The 15,208-nt window shown below is 49.2% G+C and overlaps 2 long non-coding RNA genes and 1 pseudogene across 8 annotated transcripts; 1 reads left to right on the forward strand and 2 right to left on the reverse strand.

Moving 5' to 3' along the window:
* LOC124522185 (leucine-rich repeat-containing protein 37A2-like) overlaps positions 1-15,208 on the reverse strand; it is a 334,305-nt pseudogene that overhangs the window by 279,509 nt on the left and 39,588 nt on the right.
* On the reverse strand, positions 795-4,874 carry LOC124522192 (uncharacterized). 2 transcript variants are annotated; one of them, XR_006964708.1, is made up of 2 exons: positions 4,531-4,874; positions 795-1,170 (listed from the first exon to the last, which is right to left on the reverse strand). It is a non-coding gene; the product is annotated as an uncharacterized LOC124522192 (long non-coding RNA). The 2 variants fall into 2 exon arrangements; XR_006964709.1 differs by lacking the exon at positions 4,531-4,874 and adding an exon at positions 3,991-4,180.
* On the forward strand, positions 5,006-8,312 carry LOC124522186 (uncharacterized). 6 transcript variants are annotated; one of them, XR_006964699.1, is made up of 4 exons: positions 5,008-5,589; positions 6,460-6,605; positions 6,801-6,887; positions 8,223-8,312. It is a non-coding gene; the product is annotated as an uncharacterized LOC124522186 (long non-coding RNA). The 6 variants fall into 6 exon arrangements; XR_006964700.1 differs by having other exon boundaries at positions 5,006-5,440; positions 6,460-6,887; XR_006964701.1 differs by having other exon boundaries at positions 5,006-5,426; positions 6,460-6,887.

The following is a 15,208-nucleotide window of genomic DNA, read 5'->3' on the forward strand; positions in this document are numbered from 1 at the left end:
GGTTCTGGTTATTCTCATCTAGCCAGGAAGTTGTTTGTTTCCTTTACTTGGTAGAGTTGATATTTCTCTTTCACATGGACTCAGAACAAAAGGTCAAGAGTGTGTGTTGGTGGGGGTGGGGAGAGATGTCTTGTGCTTTGGACACTTCATACCTGCAGGCTTAGGTCAAATGGGATCTTAGGGCCTGAGTGTGGGGTGAGTACTGGGGTGGAGAGGTACTGCTACCTGCAGGTCCAGGGGGACTTTGGGGGTGTCTACAGGGCTGGTCTGGGAACGGGACAGGTCTTGGAAGAAAGCTCCACTGATCTGGGCCAGGCTGTCCATCAGCCTTTCTGGGAAGGGGAGAAGAAGGGGTCCCAGTGCCTGTTTCCATTTATAAAACCAGCTGTTGGAGATGTGGCACCTGAGTGTGTGCGGGCTGCCTCTTCAATAATTCTCTCTCTAGGAGCGAGAACCACCTCTCCTCGATTTTAGACTAGATGAATCTGAGTACATTTAGTATGGTTAACAGTTGAACAGAAAGTTAGAAATAAGGACACGGAGGGATGCCTGGGTGGCTCGGTCGGTTAAGTGTCTGACTTCGGCTCAGGTCACAATCTCACAGTTGTGAGTTCCAGCCCTGCATTGGGCTCTGCGCTGACCGTGCAGAGCCTGCTTGGGATTCTCTCTCTCTCTCTCTCTCTCTCTCTCTCTCTCTCTCTGTCTCTCTGCCCCTCCCTCGCTTGTGCTCTCCCTCGCAAAAGTAAATAAACATTAAAAATAAATAAATAAGGACACAGAAGCAAAGCATTATCTTAGCATTAAACAACTTGGAAAGTAAGGAATTTACTAGGAAATCCAGCTTCCTGGGCAAAAGGATAGTGTTTCTGGTTATAATTATAGCACATCAAGAGCATCAGTGTCTTGATACAAGCATGCCCTCCCCCAGATGGAGCCAGCAACATTCCTCAGTTCTTCCAATGAATTTTTGCGCAGCTGCTGTCTGCAAAAGCTGTGGGAACCCCGCATGGTAATCTCTTGTCGATCTTTTCAGGAGCCCCCGTCTCCTGGTCTTCTCTTACTTCTCAGGCCTCTCGGCCCCTCTGCAAAGTCTACGGGCTTGTCTTCCTCTCTCCATCTTACTCTGGCGCACGTTTCCACCATTCATGGGCCACGAGTCCACCAGGTAGTCTGAGGCCGGAAAAAAAAAAATCTCCCATTACCCTGTTATTTGAGCAATAATAAAGGTACATGCAAAGTGCCATGGTGCCAGAGAAGAGGCCTGGAAGGTTATCCTGGCGGAAGCACCTTTTATCTGAGCCTTCCGGGTGGACACAGGAAAGGGCGATGCCGGCGAAGAGACTGGTAGAGAAAGGGCTGGTGGGTAGGAATGCAGACTGAGCTCAGGGGAGGGTGCACGGAGAGGTGGAGAGGAAGCTAGGAAGTAAGGCCAGAGTAAGGGGAGGGGGATTAGAATGGAAGGGGGAGATAAAGACAGATTGGGCAATGGGGAAAGGGAGGAGGCACAGACACAGCTGGAGGCCAGTGCAGGAAGGGCTCAGAGGCTCACAAAGGCACTGGTCTGTCAGATTTCAAGCACTACGCATAGTCATTCAAAGCCAGGCAGGAGAACTGCAGGCATCTGAATTTCTCGGGGGTCTAAGGTGTAGATTCCTGAACCCCGCCCCTGCCCTGGAGAGTCACTCTGGGATGAGGCCCAAGAATTTAGCCTTGACCCAAACCTTTTCTGTCTCTTGCCCTACCACCCGTGGATCTGAAGGGTGAGAAAATGTGAGAATCTCTCTTTAACCTAGGAGCTGAAGGGCAAGGGATTTAACAGGTGTGGAAAATAGAGGCTCCTATTTGCCAGATAGGAATTTTGATTTATCCTTAGCAACCACCCTGAAGGTAAGCACCATTGTTATCCCCATGGCATAGATGATAAAACAGGCTTAAGAGAGGTTAAGGAACTTGGGGGCCCAAGGCCGTACAACTCATAATTACTACAGGTGGGATCCTCACCCAGCTCTGATTCTAGCTGGAGAACTAGCATAATTCAGTGGCCGAGCAAGTGGGCTTTGGAGCCAGGAACGCTTAGGTTTGAATGCCGGCTCTACCCCATACCGTTTTCTAGGCCTTCCCTAAGACAGCGCGGGGCCCAGCACAACCCAGCAAGTGTGGGCCTGAGACCACTGCCACAGTCAGTGGTTTTCACAGGCCCCTCGAGATGGCACCAGAGATAGAAACTTCTAAGTTTGATTGGTGGTTAGAAAAGAGAAGTAAATCACAACACTCTGAGGCCCCTTCGCCTCAGGCAGAGGGGCCAGAGTGTGTGACTTCCGGGAAGTTCCCCAAACTATCCGAGCCTCAGTTCCTCATCTGTAAATTGGGGAAAATATCAGTTGCCATGAGGATTAAAGAAGATAATATCCTCAGGACGGTTTCTGGTCTGAAGTAAGCACTTGAGGATAACTAGCTATATTATTATTATTATTATTATTATTACAGTTTTGGCTAATTTGTACCTACCCAGTCCAGTCAGATCTCCGTTTTCTAACTGGTCTTTGAGCACTGGAGTGAGAGCCTCTCTTGTTTGAACCCCAGATGTATCCTTACTTGGTCTCTGACCGAAATCATCTAAGTAGGACTAATGCCACCATTTCTTTTGAAACCGGAATAGGTAATGTTCTCATGGCTTCTGTTGCAGGAAGCTGGTTCTTCCCACTCTCTTTGAAAAAACGGATTTAAAGGGTTCGTAAAAATGATTTGTCAATTCTAGCTCAATAAAGTTGGACACAAATACAGCTTTGAGGTGCAGTTGACAAAAGAATGGACTCTTTAAGCCTCCCAAATGTTATCACACGTAGTTTACAGTTCAAATAGTACGAAATGAAATGGTGAGGAAACAGAATGACCTGCAGCAGCTTCTTGCCTCGACCATCCCCACCCTCCTGGGCCAGCTCACCAGTCCTCAGTTCTCCTTACCTCTCGCTGGATCTTCGGGTGCTTATCTCCACCTATCTTGTGTTTCTAGCTCTTAATTCTTCCATTTGAAAGATTTTTTTTAATTTTTTTTTTTTTGAAAGAGAGAGAAGGAGAGAGAGAATCCCAAGCAGGCTCTGCACTGTCAACACAAAGCCTGATGCGGGGCTCGAACCCACGAACCGTGAAATCGTGACCTGAGCTGACGTCAGACGCTCAACCGACTGAGCCACCCAGGTGCTCTGATTCATCCATTTTAGACACTGTCTGTGGACTTCCTGGCAACACAGGCAAGGAGTTAGGTCTTTAACACCCCCCACCCATTCCATTCTTGGGGTTATTTTTGTCACTCTTGCCCCACGAGTGATGGTGGTTGCAGAATTGTGACTAGGTAAGTATTGTTCACCGCAGAGCTTCCTCATGTAGTCCGATGGCACTCGTTTCTGTCCCCTGACCCCCCGGGGTTTAATTTCTTCTCCTTCTCTTTCTGTGCTGCCCGCCACGATCACTCCTCCACTCCGCTCCAGTGCTCTGGCATGACAGTTAGTGCCATTTCCCTCGGCTACCTCCTTGACCTGTCATACGCTGCTGTCCTGGAACCTTCCTTCGCTGCTTCGTGGGCTGGGCTTTTCCTGGCTCCCTTCTCTTCGTGCTTTCTTTACTCTCTCTCTTAATCTGCAGTTAAGAATCCCTTTCTAATATTAAAAAATAGAATGGTCTTTGGACCTGCTCGTGATCGTAGGTATCCTTTTGATATCTATTTATTGGGACAAAAAATACAGAAAGACCAAAAGTTACTATGAAGGCACTCCTGCTCTTAAGTGAATTTGTGTTTTACTCACAATAGCATCTATGAACGTGTGAAAGCCTGTTCAAAGTTTAGGCTTAGGGTTAGTTCAATCTAGCCTCAATGTCTGGTCTTCCATTTGTCACCTCACCCCCTCAACTTGCCGTGAGACAACCCCTCTCTTGACTTTCTATTCAGTTCCTGTGCCCTAGCAGAGACTTAAGTACTGGTTTAAGGCCCACCTTGCAGGTGCACGTGGCCATGGCTGGCCAATCAGGGTCTCCTCCTACCAGATACAGGGTCCAAGCAGACCAGTCAGAGGCTTTTTGAAGACTGGCTTTCCTTTATGAGGCTTGCTCAACCTCAGTGGAGAGTTGGAGTTACTAACGACTATCTTTGCAGTCTTGGGGCATGCATCCGGAAGCCTGAAGCCATCATGGAGGAAAGCACAACTGAGGGACAGTTGGGGAGAGAATGACGTTTGAGTGCTAGATGCGGCCAGCTTTAAGATCTTAGGCTTCCCGGTTATGTGAGCCGATACACTGTATGACATTTTTGGTTTAAGCATATGTTAGTTGGATTTCTTTCACTTGGAGCATAAAGAGCGGCGACTGATATATTGTCTTTGCGAACTTGGGCAGGTTATACAAGCGGTGTGTACAGACTCGGACCGTGACAACGCAGCTCCCATTAGGTCCCCTATGGCTGCCCTGTTATCAGCCTGAGCCTGAGACAGCTTGACATTGAATAGTCCGTTTTAGGGTCTGGAGGAAACGACTTACCATGAGTCACTGCCCTAAAATATACTTTCTACCCACATGCCCGGTGCCTGGAATTCTGTGGTGATGGTGGCATTCCTTAGCGTCAACCATGGCTCTCTTCAAGCGGTTCTCCTTTGGAGTGTGAAGTCTGCGATATTTAACTTGTAGAAGTCCTTTCTTCTGGAGGTCCCTCTGGGAGGCAGTGGATCCAGGATGCGGTGTAGACAGACCTAGGTACACATCTCAGTTCCCAATGGCACGGTCCCTTTGCCGCTTTGGGGGCAAACACATAGCACTGTGTGCTGACCTTTAGGAGGTCAGTCTGTATTACATAAGGAATCCTACGCAGAGAGTGAAGAAATGGTCTCAGATTCACCCAGTAATATCCCCGAGTCAGCCCTGAGGGCAGGGTCTGGCACTAGGCGTTGGGAAGAGGAAGGAGATGTGATTCTTGTCTTGTCAGGGCTCCTGACCTAGTAGAGAACTGCGGTTGAGTCTTCACATGGACGGACGCTATCTTTCACTCCGCGCCATTCGTAGGTGACGCCTAGAAGAGCAGGGCCACCGTGTCGTAGCCTCTAACCCAGGACTCTGTCACATTCTGGGAGAGAGAATTATGGGCCCTCCCCGCATCCCCGCTCCTGCTGTGTCTCCTCGTGGCCACAGTGTACTTTCCCATCCCCTGGCTTGGGGCTTGGGGCTGGTTCCGTGCTTAGGCTCGAAGAGGCTCGAAGAGGCTCGAAGAGGCTCGAAGAGGCTCCGTGCTTAGGCTCGAAGAGAGCAAGAGTGCTTGCTCTCTTACGCTTCTCTTGGGTAGCCGCTGCCTCTTCAGCCTGGGTCCCGGCAGCAACACAGGGAGACAAGACCAGCAGTGAGAAGCCGCGCCGATCCAGCCAGCAGGGCGTTAAAGTACAGCGGTAACGGCCAACCTGTGAGAATCGGTTTCCCAGCCTCCTGAGTTTTGAGGATGGTTTATTAGTTAGCACTGTTGTGGCAAAAGATAACAGATACATGGACTCCCTCCGTTATCAGGTTACGTACAGGTTCAGCTGCTGCAGTAGAGACCCGACACAACAGTGGGTTAAGTGATTTTTTTTTTAATTCTTTTTTTTTAATCCTTTTTTTCGGGGGGGGGGAGTGCAAGCGGGGGAGGGGCAGAGAGAGTGGGGCAGAGGATCCAAAGCGGGCTCTGCGCTGACAGGCTGACAGCACAGAACCCGACGTGGGACTCAAACTCACGAACCGCGAGATCATGACCTGAGCTGAAGTTGGATGCTTAACCGACTGAGCCACCCAGGCGCCCTTTAATTCTTTTTGGTTTTAAATGTTTATTTCTTTTTGAGACAGGGACAGAGATTGAGTGGGGGAAGGGCAGAGAGAGAAGGAGACACAGAGTCCGAAGCGGGCTCCAGGCTCTGAGCCGTCAGCACAGAGCCCGATGTGGGGCTTGAACCCACAAACGGTGAGATCCTGACCTGAGCTGAAGTCGGACACCTAACCGACTGAGCCATCCAGGCGCCCCAACAGTGGGTTAAATTAAAAAACAGCTTCTTGGGGGCACCCGGGTGGCTCAGTCGGTCAGGTGTCTGACTTTGGCTCAGGTCATGATCTTGCCGTTCATGGGTTCGAGCCCTGTGTCGGGCTGTGTGCGGACGGCTCAGAGCCTGGAGCCTGCTTCACATTGTGTGTCTCCCTCTCTCTCTGCCCCTCCCCTGCTCGTGCTCTGTCTCTGTCTCTCAAAAATAAGTCAACATTGAAAAGAAATTTTTTTAAGAAGCAGCTTCTTGATCTCTCATATGATAATCCGGTTAAGTACTGGATCTGGGGCTGGTTCGGTGGCTCTTATGTCAGGGAGCCAGGCTCCTTCTGTTTTCCTGCTCTACCACCCTGGGGTGTAGCCCTCATCCAGATGAGGCCTTTGTACTGTTGAAATCTTCATTTCCTCCACAGTGTGGCGCCAGACCGCTCTCTGCCGCTGCCCTGGAACACAGGCAGCCTAAGCACCATTCCTGCCTCTGCTTCGGGCCTCGGGACTTTTCTTCTTCTTGAATGAGTGTGCTCCCGCCCCCCAGCTGGTGCTCCACGCCATCCCCCAGGTCTCAACAACATACCCCCACCAGGACCACAGGAGCCAGAGCTGGTCGTGCCTGGTGCTCCTCAGGACTGAGAGGCCCTGACCTCCGTGGGGGCAGGAGCCGGCCAGCATGACCAGTCGGGACTCCCAGGTTAAGAATCCAGTTGAGCCTCCCGGTCATCCTCAATCTGCTCTGCCCTTCGTCTCCCGCCCGCAGATCCCTGCTGACCTCCAGCCCTGAAGAAGCCGGAGAACGTCTGCTTCCCCCACCTCCCCGTCCGCCTTGTCCTACTTCAGTAGTTTGGTGAGCATACAAAGGCCTGTCAAAGTGGTCCCTCTGTTTGGGGGATGGGCTCAGGAGGGGTGGGCATGTGGCTTCGGAGGGTGACAGATTCTTTCTCCAAATGCTCGCCGGGCTCCTCCGAGCCCTCTTCTTGATTCAACCTTGCTTGGCCTGTGAAGACTTGAACAAACACGGGCATGGTTGCTGGCAGCTCGTGGCCGCATCCCTAGTAGGACCCTAGCCTCCCTTAAAGTGCCTGCCTGCAAAACTCCCGGCTGTCTAAAGGATTGGCTGCTTAGTCCAGCCAACGCCTGAAGATCGGGCCCCTGTCTCCCAGCTTCTGTGAGAGGGCAGGAGCTTAACTTTGAGAAGTGTCAGCAAAGCCAGATGGGTCTCCTATGGGCCAGCGTCCCTTCCTGCTTTTTGTCATCTTTCACTTCTGATTATAGAGCCCCCACTCATTCCCTTCCCTAGCCCCTCATTCTCCCTGTGAAATACCCCATCTCCTCTGTAATAATCCCAGTTGGGTGCCTGCTCACGATGAACCCTTTCCCCTACGGCACTGCAATACTGTGTTACTGACTGAACTCTGTCTGGATTACTTTAAGCAGTGTCTGCTTTTGTTTATTTTCATCAGGGGAGGTGTGCAGGATCAGCCTTGTATTTATTTATTTTTTTATATTTATTTTTGAGAGAGAGGCAGGGTGCAAGCAGGGGGGTGGGGGAGGGGCAGCGAGCGAGGAAGACACAGACTCCAAAGCGGGCTCCAGGCTCCGAGCTGTCAGCACAGAGCCCGACGTGGGGCTCAAACCCAAGAACCGTGAGATCATGACCTGAGCCGAAGTCGGTCGCTCAACTGACTGAACCGGCCAGGTGCCCCAACAGCCTTTGAAATTAAATTATTTTCAGGATCAGCTTTTTAAGTAAGCATCCCAGGGATGTTTGCGTATAGAGGTCCAAAGGCTAGATTTTGAGAAATCATGTTTCCCTGTGGAGATCTTTTCTCTGGCAGCCCTTTTGAATGGGGGCTATGTTTTCTCACATACTGCATTGCCAGTAGTCCATCCAGCTTTAATTCCAGTGAGCACGTTCCAGAGATGAAACTAAGAATCAGCTCCAGGCGCTTCTCCAGTCACCTCTGGGGATGAGTGTATGTCGTCAGCATCCAGCGCCTCACCTGCTGCCCAGCTAGAATGACACCTTTCAGGGTTTCTGACTTAGAAACACGACCACCAGGTTACTCCATGTGGACACCACCCCCCTTTTACAAAGCCTTTGAACACCCACCCATCAGGAGGGGTTTGCTGGATAATGTTGGTTGGCTCTTGACACCCATTTCTAGCCCCTTCTTTGCAGGTCCTGGACACCCACGAACCATAGTTCACGGATTCCCTCGACAGCAGAATTCTGCCAATAAAGCGTACCTGTGTGAAATTTGGAAGGCGGGAAGGAGGCGGAAGCCATGCTTTTCTCCTCTGCAGCAGCAGACATGCAGGCTGAATGTTGGAGTCCATAGTCCCCACCAGTCAGGCTTGGGGCCATGGGGCTGTAGTGACCCCAGCAGTGGCTTCCCGAAGTTTCCTGACTGAGTGGCAGCAGCAACTTTGAATCTATGGAAAGCAACTGTGGTAAAGTAACCTGAGAGCTAGTGGTGCGATTCCCCCCTGGCCCTGACCTTCACCACCGCGAGCCCCACCAGTGGTGAGCACCAATTGCTTGTATGACCTTTGCGTGTGTGTGTGTGTGTGTGTGTGTGTGTGTGTGTGTGTTTGAAATATCTAGAATGGTTTGTTTTCCTGGCTATGGTAGTTTTAAAATATGTTCACAAAACTGAGGGTTGATGGGGGGTGGGAGGGAGGGGAGGGTGGGTGATGGGTATCGAGGAGGGCACCTTTTGGGATGAGCACTGGGTGTTGTATGGAAACCAATTTGACAATAAATTTCATATATTGAAAAAAAATAAAGATCTACTGAATGAGTGCTGGAAAAAAATAAAAAATAAAATATGTTCACAAATTCTTTGACTCTTCTCTCTTTATTTTTATTTTTTTTTTAACGTTTATTTATTTTTGAGACAGAGACAGAGCATGAACGGGGGAGGGGCAGAGAGAGAGGGAGACACAGAATCCGAAGCAGGCTCCAGGCTCTGAGCCATCAGCCCAGAGCCTGACGCAGGGCTCGAACTCATGGACCGCGAGATCGTGACCTGAGTTGAAGCCAGACGCTTAACCAACTGAGCCACCCAGGCACCCCGACTCTTCTCTCTTTAAAAGGTGGGGTCTAAATTCCCACCCCTTGAATGTGAACTGGATTTAGTGACTAAGTCACTGCTAAATGCTGCTCTGTGCCGTCTGAGGTGAGGTCATAGGAAGGATACCTTCTGTCATTTCTGTCTCTCTTTCTCAGATCACTCACTCTGGAGGCACCCAGCCATCATGCTGTGAGGACATGCAGTCAAACAGCCTGTGGGCAGGCTCATATGGCAAGATCTGAGGCCTCCCTCCAACCCCCTTGACAGCCATGTTAAGTGAGTGAACCACCTTGGAAGTGGACCCTTCCGACTCAGTCAAGCCTTCAGATGACTGCAGCCCTGTGGTATCTTGAGAATCTCACAAAAGACCCAGGGGCAGAAGTGCCCAAGCTATTCCCGAAATTTTGACTCAAAACTTTTGAGGAATGGGGCGCCTGGGTGGCTCAGTTGGTTGAGCGTCTGACTTTGGCTCAGGTCACGGTCTCACCATTCATGGCTTGGGGCCCCGCATTGGGCTCTGTGCTGACAGCTCAGAGCCTGGAGCCTGCTTCAGATCCTATGTCTCCCTCTCTGCCCCTCCCCTGCTTGTACTCTCTCGCTTGTTCTCTCTTCAAAATAAACATTAAAAAAGATGTTTTTTGAGGAATAAATGCTCATTGTTTAAAAAAATTTTTTTTAAATGTTTATTTTGGAGAGAGCAAGAGACAGAGACATAGAGTGCGAGTGGAGGAGTGGCAGAGAGGGTCACAATCTCGTGGTTCACGGGTTCGAGCCCCGCATCGGGCTCTGTCCTGACAGCTCAGAGCCTGGAGCCGCTTCACATTCTGTGTCTCCCTCTCTCTCTGCCCGCATGCTCTCTCTTTCTCTCAAAAATAAACATTAAAGAAATTAAAAGAAATATGGCAGGGTAGCATTTGAGACTGATAAGTATTGTGCAAATTTGAGGTAGTGTTATAGAAACATTTTCTAAGCTTCACTTTATGAACCACATTTGCGCTAATGGAAATATTCCAAAATAGGAGAATGGAGTTGCCTGGAATCCCGGCCCACACTTCGGGAAGCCCAACGATGCACAGATGGGTCTTCTTGGTTTCTCGTCAGCTCTGTCTCTGTGTCCACCTCTCTTATTCAAAAAGTCACCACCAGCCCCCGCTCCACCCAGCTCATTAAGGAGTTTGAGCTGGCATGAGGAGTTTCTGCCCTTGTGACCTAAGAGTGACTACAGGGCCTGGTACTGCGCCCGGCTCAAAGCACGTGCTCAACAAACAGTAGCTGCCACCATCCTCATCGTTGTAATTATTGATTCTTTGATGGTAACCATGGCTTAGACGTCTCTGTACCCCTGCACCCTGCAGCAGGGCAGTATAATCGTCAGCAGGCTTTGGAGTTAACAGGCCTGGATTAAACCCCTACCTGGCAGTTTTGGATTTGCGGCTTTGGGCACCTGAACAGGTTACCTACGTCCTTTAAGCCCTGTCCCCTTATCTGCCAGATGGGGATAATAAAGTATGTTTTCACGGACTGTTGGGCGAAATTAAGACTGCAACACGCCCAACCCAGGCCTTGACACCAAGTAAGCAAATAGTGAACTAGCTGCTGCTGCTGCTTCCGATTACTGTTACTCTCTAGTCTCGTGCTTTCAACACAGTTATTTGTTGGCTCACTGAGGTCACCACACAGAGACAGACACTTGGTGGCCATTCTCACTAAAATGCTGGGGGAACGGGAGCAGGCACCAGGAGAACAGGTGTCCTTGCCCAGCAGCAGCAAACTAATAGAGCCGAAGAGGCACTGATGGGCCAATCACTCCGCTTGGAACCGTTCCTACCAACCCTGCCAAACCTGCTGGGCTGTGCCCCAGTCCTACTGTCCCCTCGGGGGACTCTGTTGGTGGCCAGCGGTTGGTGCCATATTCCATCACCTATCGCTAAGCCACCAGCATTTATTTGGGGGCATCTAAAGAGATTGTCAGGGGCGCCTGGGTGGCTCAGTCGGTTAAGCATCCGACACTTGATTTCAGCTCAGGCTGTGATCTCACGGTCGTAAGATCGAGTCCCTCGCATCGGGTTCCACACTGAGCACGGAGCCCGCTTGGGGCTCTTTCTCTCCCTCTCTCTCTGCCCCTCCCCCCTTGCTCTCTTTCAAAATAAACAGACATTAAGAAAAGAGATTATCAAACCTTGTTCATTCAGGATTTCTTTTATTCACTACTGTATTTTGACTCTGACGTCCTTTTTCTAAAATCTGTCATTCATTTACTCAGAAAGTATAGATGACTTCATTATTTTTAATGTTTATCTATTTTTGAGAGACAGTGTGTGAGCTGGGGGGAGGGACAGAGAGAAAGGGAGACAGAGGATCTGAAGGAGACAATGCAGGGCTCAAACTCCCACACCATGAGGTCATGACCTGAGCCAAAGTCGGATGCCCAATGGACTGAGCCACCCAGGCACCCCGACTCCTCCCAACATCCCAAATGTGACTGGTTAACGCCCTCCTCTGCAGAAGTGGAGGGATGTTTGCGTCTTCTGCACGTTGTGCTGCATTATCTCCTGGAATCGTGCAGCCCTGATCTGAGCTGGGTAGGAAAGCAGTGGTAGGTGTGGTGCTGGGCTGAACTGGAGAGAGCCCAGCCGCACGCATCCGACCCTCAGTGGGGTCAGCAGAGGCTAGTGTGGTACAGGTGAACAGTAAGTGCCCCCGCCAATAAGTTTTCTGAAATAAAGGCCTGAGCAGGGCAGTCCTGGGTAATTACTGCTCTCACACATTCTTTACTCTAACCCTCCAGCATCTCCCTGCTAGCTCTCTGAGGGTGGGGACTTTTTTTTTTTTTAAAGAAAACAAACAAAAAAAACCCAATGGGAATTATCTACTAGCTTGTAAGGTTGAGGAACACCCTACTTCCAGCTACACATTTTGTGTCTGAGTTTGAGCTCTTGGGAAGAAAGACAGGCCTCAGCCCAACAGTGGAGGTAGGCTCAGCGATCCAAACATTCTGGCAACCCCAAAGACCTTACGGAGGGGCCAGAAAGAGACGATCCTCTATGGGCAGGGGGTCAAGCGCGTTCTGAAGGACTGGTATTTGGTGAGCCAGGGGAGAGAGCACCAGAATAAGCTGTTAATTAACTTAATAGTCTAAGCCCCTTGAAGATACGTTCTCCAGTTTCCAGAGACTGACTGTATCAGGGAAATGAGGGAAAGACGCCCCATTCACCCTACTTTGCCCAGACTGTGTCTTGTGGAAATACTGGCTACCAGGAGGGACTCTGGCTTCAGTCCTGCTTCTCTCGCCTGTGGCCCCTGTTGTCTGTAGATAAATATTGAACTGTTTACGTTTTAATTCCTCACCACGTGGCTAGAATTGGTTACGGATTTATACATTTCAATATGAGAAAAACGAGTATTTGACAAGCAATGCTGAGAAGCCAGTATCGGAAAGTAAACTTTGTAGCTGGCCTGAGGCAGGACGGCGTTCACTCTGTGACAACCTCACATAGTGTCTCACTCTCGTCACCCAGCTCTTCAGTAGTGGAATCTGTGGCCTTCTCTGCTGTGGCTTTGCCAGCCTCCCTGGGAAAAGGAGAAGAATGCCAAGGCTTTGACTCTCAAAAGGAACAATTCAACTCTTCATAATTTCCCCATTTTAGAGAAAATCTTCTCCAATCACGTATCCTAGTTCCATGTGGAAAATCTCATCTTCATCAGAACAATCCTTGTGTAGCTTCTGTGCCATGTTTTTCTTGCGTGTGGCATTGAGAGGTCTGTACATGTCCCTAAGCCAAAGTGGCCGCCTTCTCCAGAAAAAGCCCTCCTAGAAAACAGAAAGGACAATGTTAGGTCTGTTTCCCCTGCCTTCTCCAGCCACGGTACTTTATCCTCCTCAGATTTACCTGATTGTCACTTTCCTTTGAGCATCTCTTACGCAGCAGAGATCCAAAGAAGCCCCTTGAAGGAAACACACACACAGACAATTAGTGATTCGTACCATTTTCCATGCCTCTCACAATGTATTTCTCCAGTCTTATTAGCAGGCAAAATCAACACAGACCTGGGATCTCAGAAATAATTCCATACATGCTGGGCTTTCAGAATTTTCCTGTATCTGTCCATAATGGCCCCACAGTGGCCCTGGGAGACCTTTGTATGTAACTTGACATGAAGTATAGGCAGGATTTTCACCCTGCTCACCTTCTGGCCCTTGGCCAAGTGCCCTTGTGCAGTCAACAAACTGGGTGACCACACGGCAGAAGCACCTAACTCTCTCCAGAAGCATTGTACATCAGTCCCCGCCAGGCTTAGCCTCCCAGGCATCATTTGCTGGCGGGTGGGGAGGTGTTTCTATTTTCCTAGCTGCATTACCTTACAAGATGAATCGCACCGAGTGAATGCCTGAGTCCAACCAGCAGTTATCTAGCTCACTGACTTTCACACTGCAGGCAGATGAATGAGTGAGTCGTGAAATCACCTTAAAACACACGGCTAGCGCTAAAACACAAAATACTCTTTTTGAATACAAACGGCATAGGGGGTACCTGGATGGCTCAGTCAGGTGAGCAGCCCAAGTCTTGAGTTTGCCTCAAGTGATGATCTCACAGATTGTGACATTGAGCCCTGTGTCTGGCTCTGTGCTGATAGTGTAGAACCTGCTTGGGATTCTCTCTCTCTCTCTCTCTCTCTCTCTCTCTCTCTGCTCCACCCCCCCTCAAATAAATAATAAACTTAAAAAAAACAGAACAGAAAGAATCAGAGTGTATGGTAAGTTTGTTTTAGAAGGTACTTATGTCTATACGGTATGTGTGCACTGAGTTGTGACATAAAATGCAGTTCACAGCCCAAGAACAGTGTAGTCAGAGACGTGCCCAACTGGAAAGGAACCATCTTCTTTCTGGTTCTAGTGGTACTAGTGATACAACCGTCTGGCAAGACATCTTCCTTTTCTCCTTCTCCATCTCATTAGTATAAAAGGAAGAGATAAATGATTATCTAAGGTCTCTCCCAGTTCAAATTCTATTGGGTCTGGATAAAGGGAATGGAGAGCGGGGCCTCGAAAACCAGGAGGAGGAAGAAGGAAGTTTCCCCCCCACTTTACAGGAGGGACTCATGTATTCCACCTTCCATCATGCTTGAAGACTAGCCCCTTCACCCCACGACTTTTGGCCCTCCCTATCCCTTCTCCAGAGCCTCTGAGAAGGTCTGTGGCCAGGCCTGATGCCCACCGTCAGCAGGAACGGGTCTGAACATTTCCACCCCCGTCCCCCCACGATCTTTCTTTAAAGGTCTAGTGAGCAGGTGCTCTGTGCCAGTCCCATTCTAACTCGGGTTTGGCTGGGCAGCTAACTTTGCTGGGTCCAGGCAAAGCATTAGGCCAAATATGTATTCTTTCTGCCTTTGGTGATTTCCTGGCTGTAAAACAAGGGGATTGAAATAGATGAGTTTGAAAATCTAGTTCTAAAATTCTACTTTAACGATTGCCAGACTAATATTTACCTTGAGCTTCCTTCTTTACCTTCCTTGGCTGCTGCTCTATGACAATAAATCTGTTTTGGAAGAAAACATGATCACAGTTACCCATCACAATAACCACTCCCTCCAAATCTTTATTCATTCCTTTGCATTTTAGGTCTTCTCTACCCAGTGAGAGGATAACTTTTCCTAGGACAGGAATTTGTTTAATAGTCCTTTGACTCTTCAATAAGACCTAACTTGTGTGCAGCTGGTAATACATTTTACTGACTGTCTCAGATAACAGTCAACAGATAATTCCTAATAAAAATTCTTGGGAGGAGGAAAAGAAAAGTGTCTACCAGAAACCTAAACAGCAGCACTGTTTTAAAGTCAAGGACAAGAGTAGGATGTCTGTTATCACTGCTGCTATTCATTGGTGTTGAGGAGGTCCTAACTGATGCACTGGGAAAAAATGGAGTCGTGGAAAGGAAGAACTAAGACGTATTTGCATACGAAATTACAGACAAACTAAAAGGCCCAAGAGAATCAACTAAAATTTTACTGGAAGAAATATGAGAATTCAGTAAGATGGCTAGATATAAAATCAAGACCTCAATGACTTTCCTATGTCCCATAAATAATTAAT

Source organism: Lynx rufus, unplaced genomic scaffold (assembly GCF_022079265.1).
Source record: "Lynx rufus isolate CCGP_SWC_20201006 ecotype Redwood Valley unplaced genomic scaffold, mLynRuf1.p SCAF_34, whole genome shotgun sequence".
Taxonomy (NCBI): domain Eukaryota; kingdom Metazoa; phylum Chordata; class Mammalia; order Carnivora; family Felidae; genus Lynx; species Lynx rufus.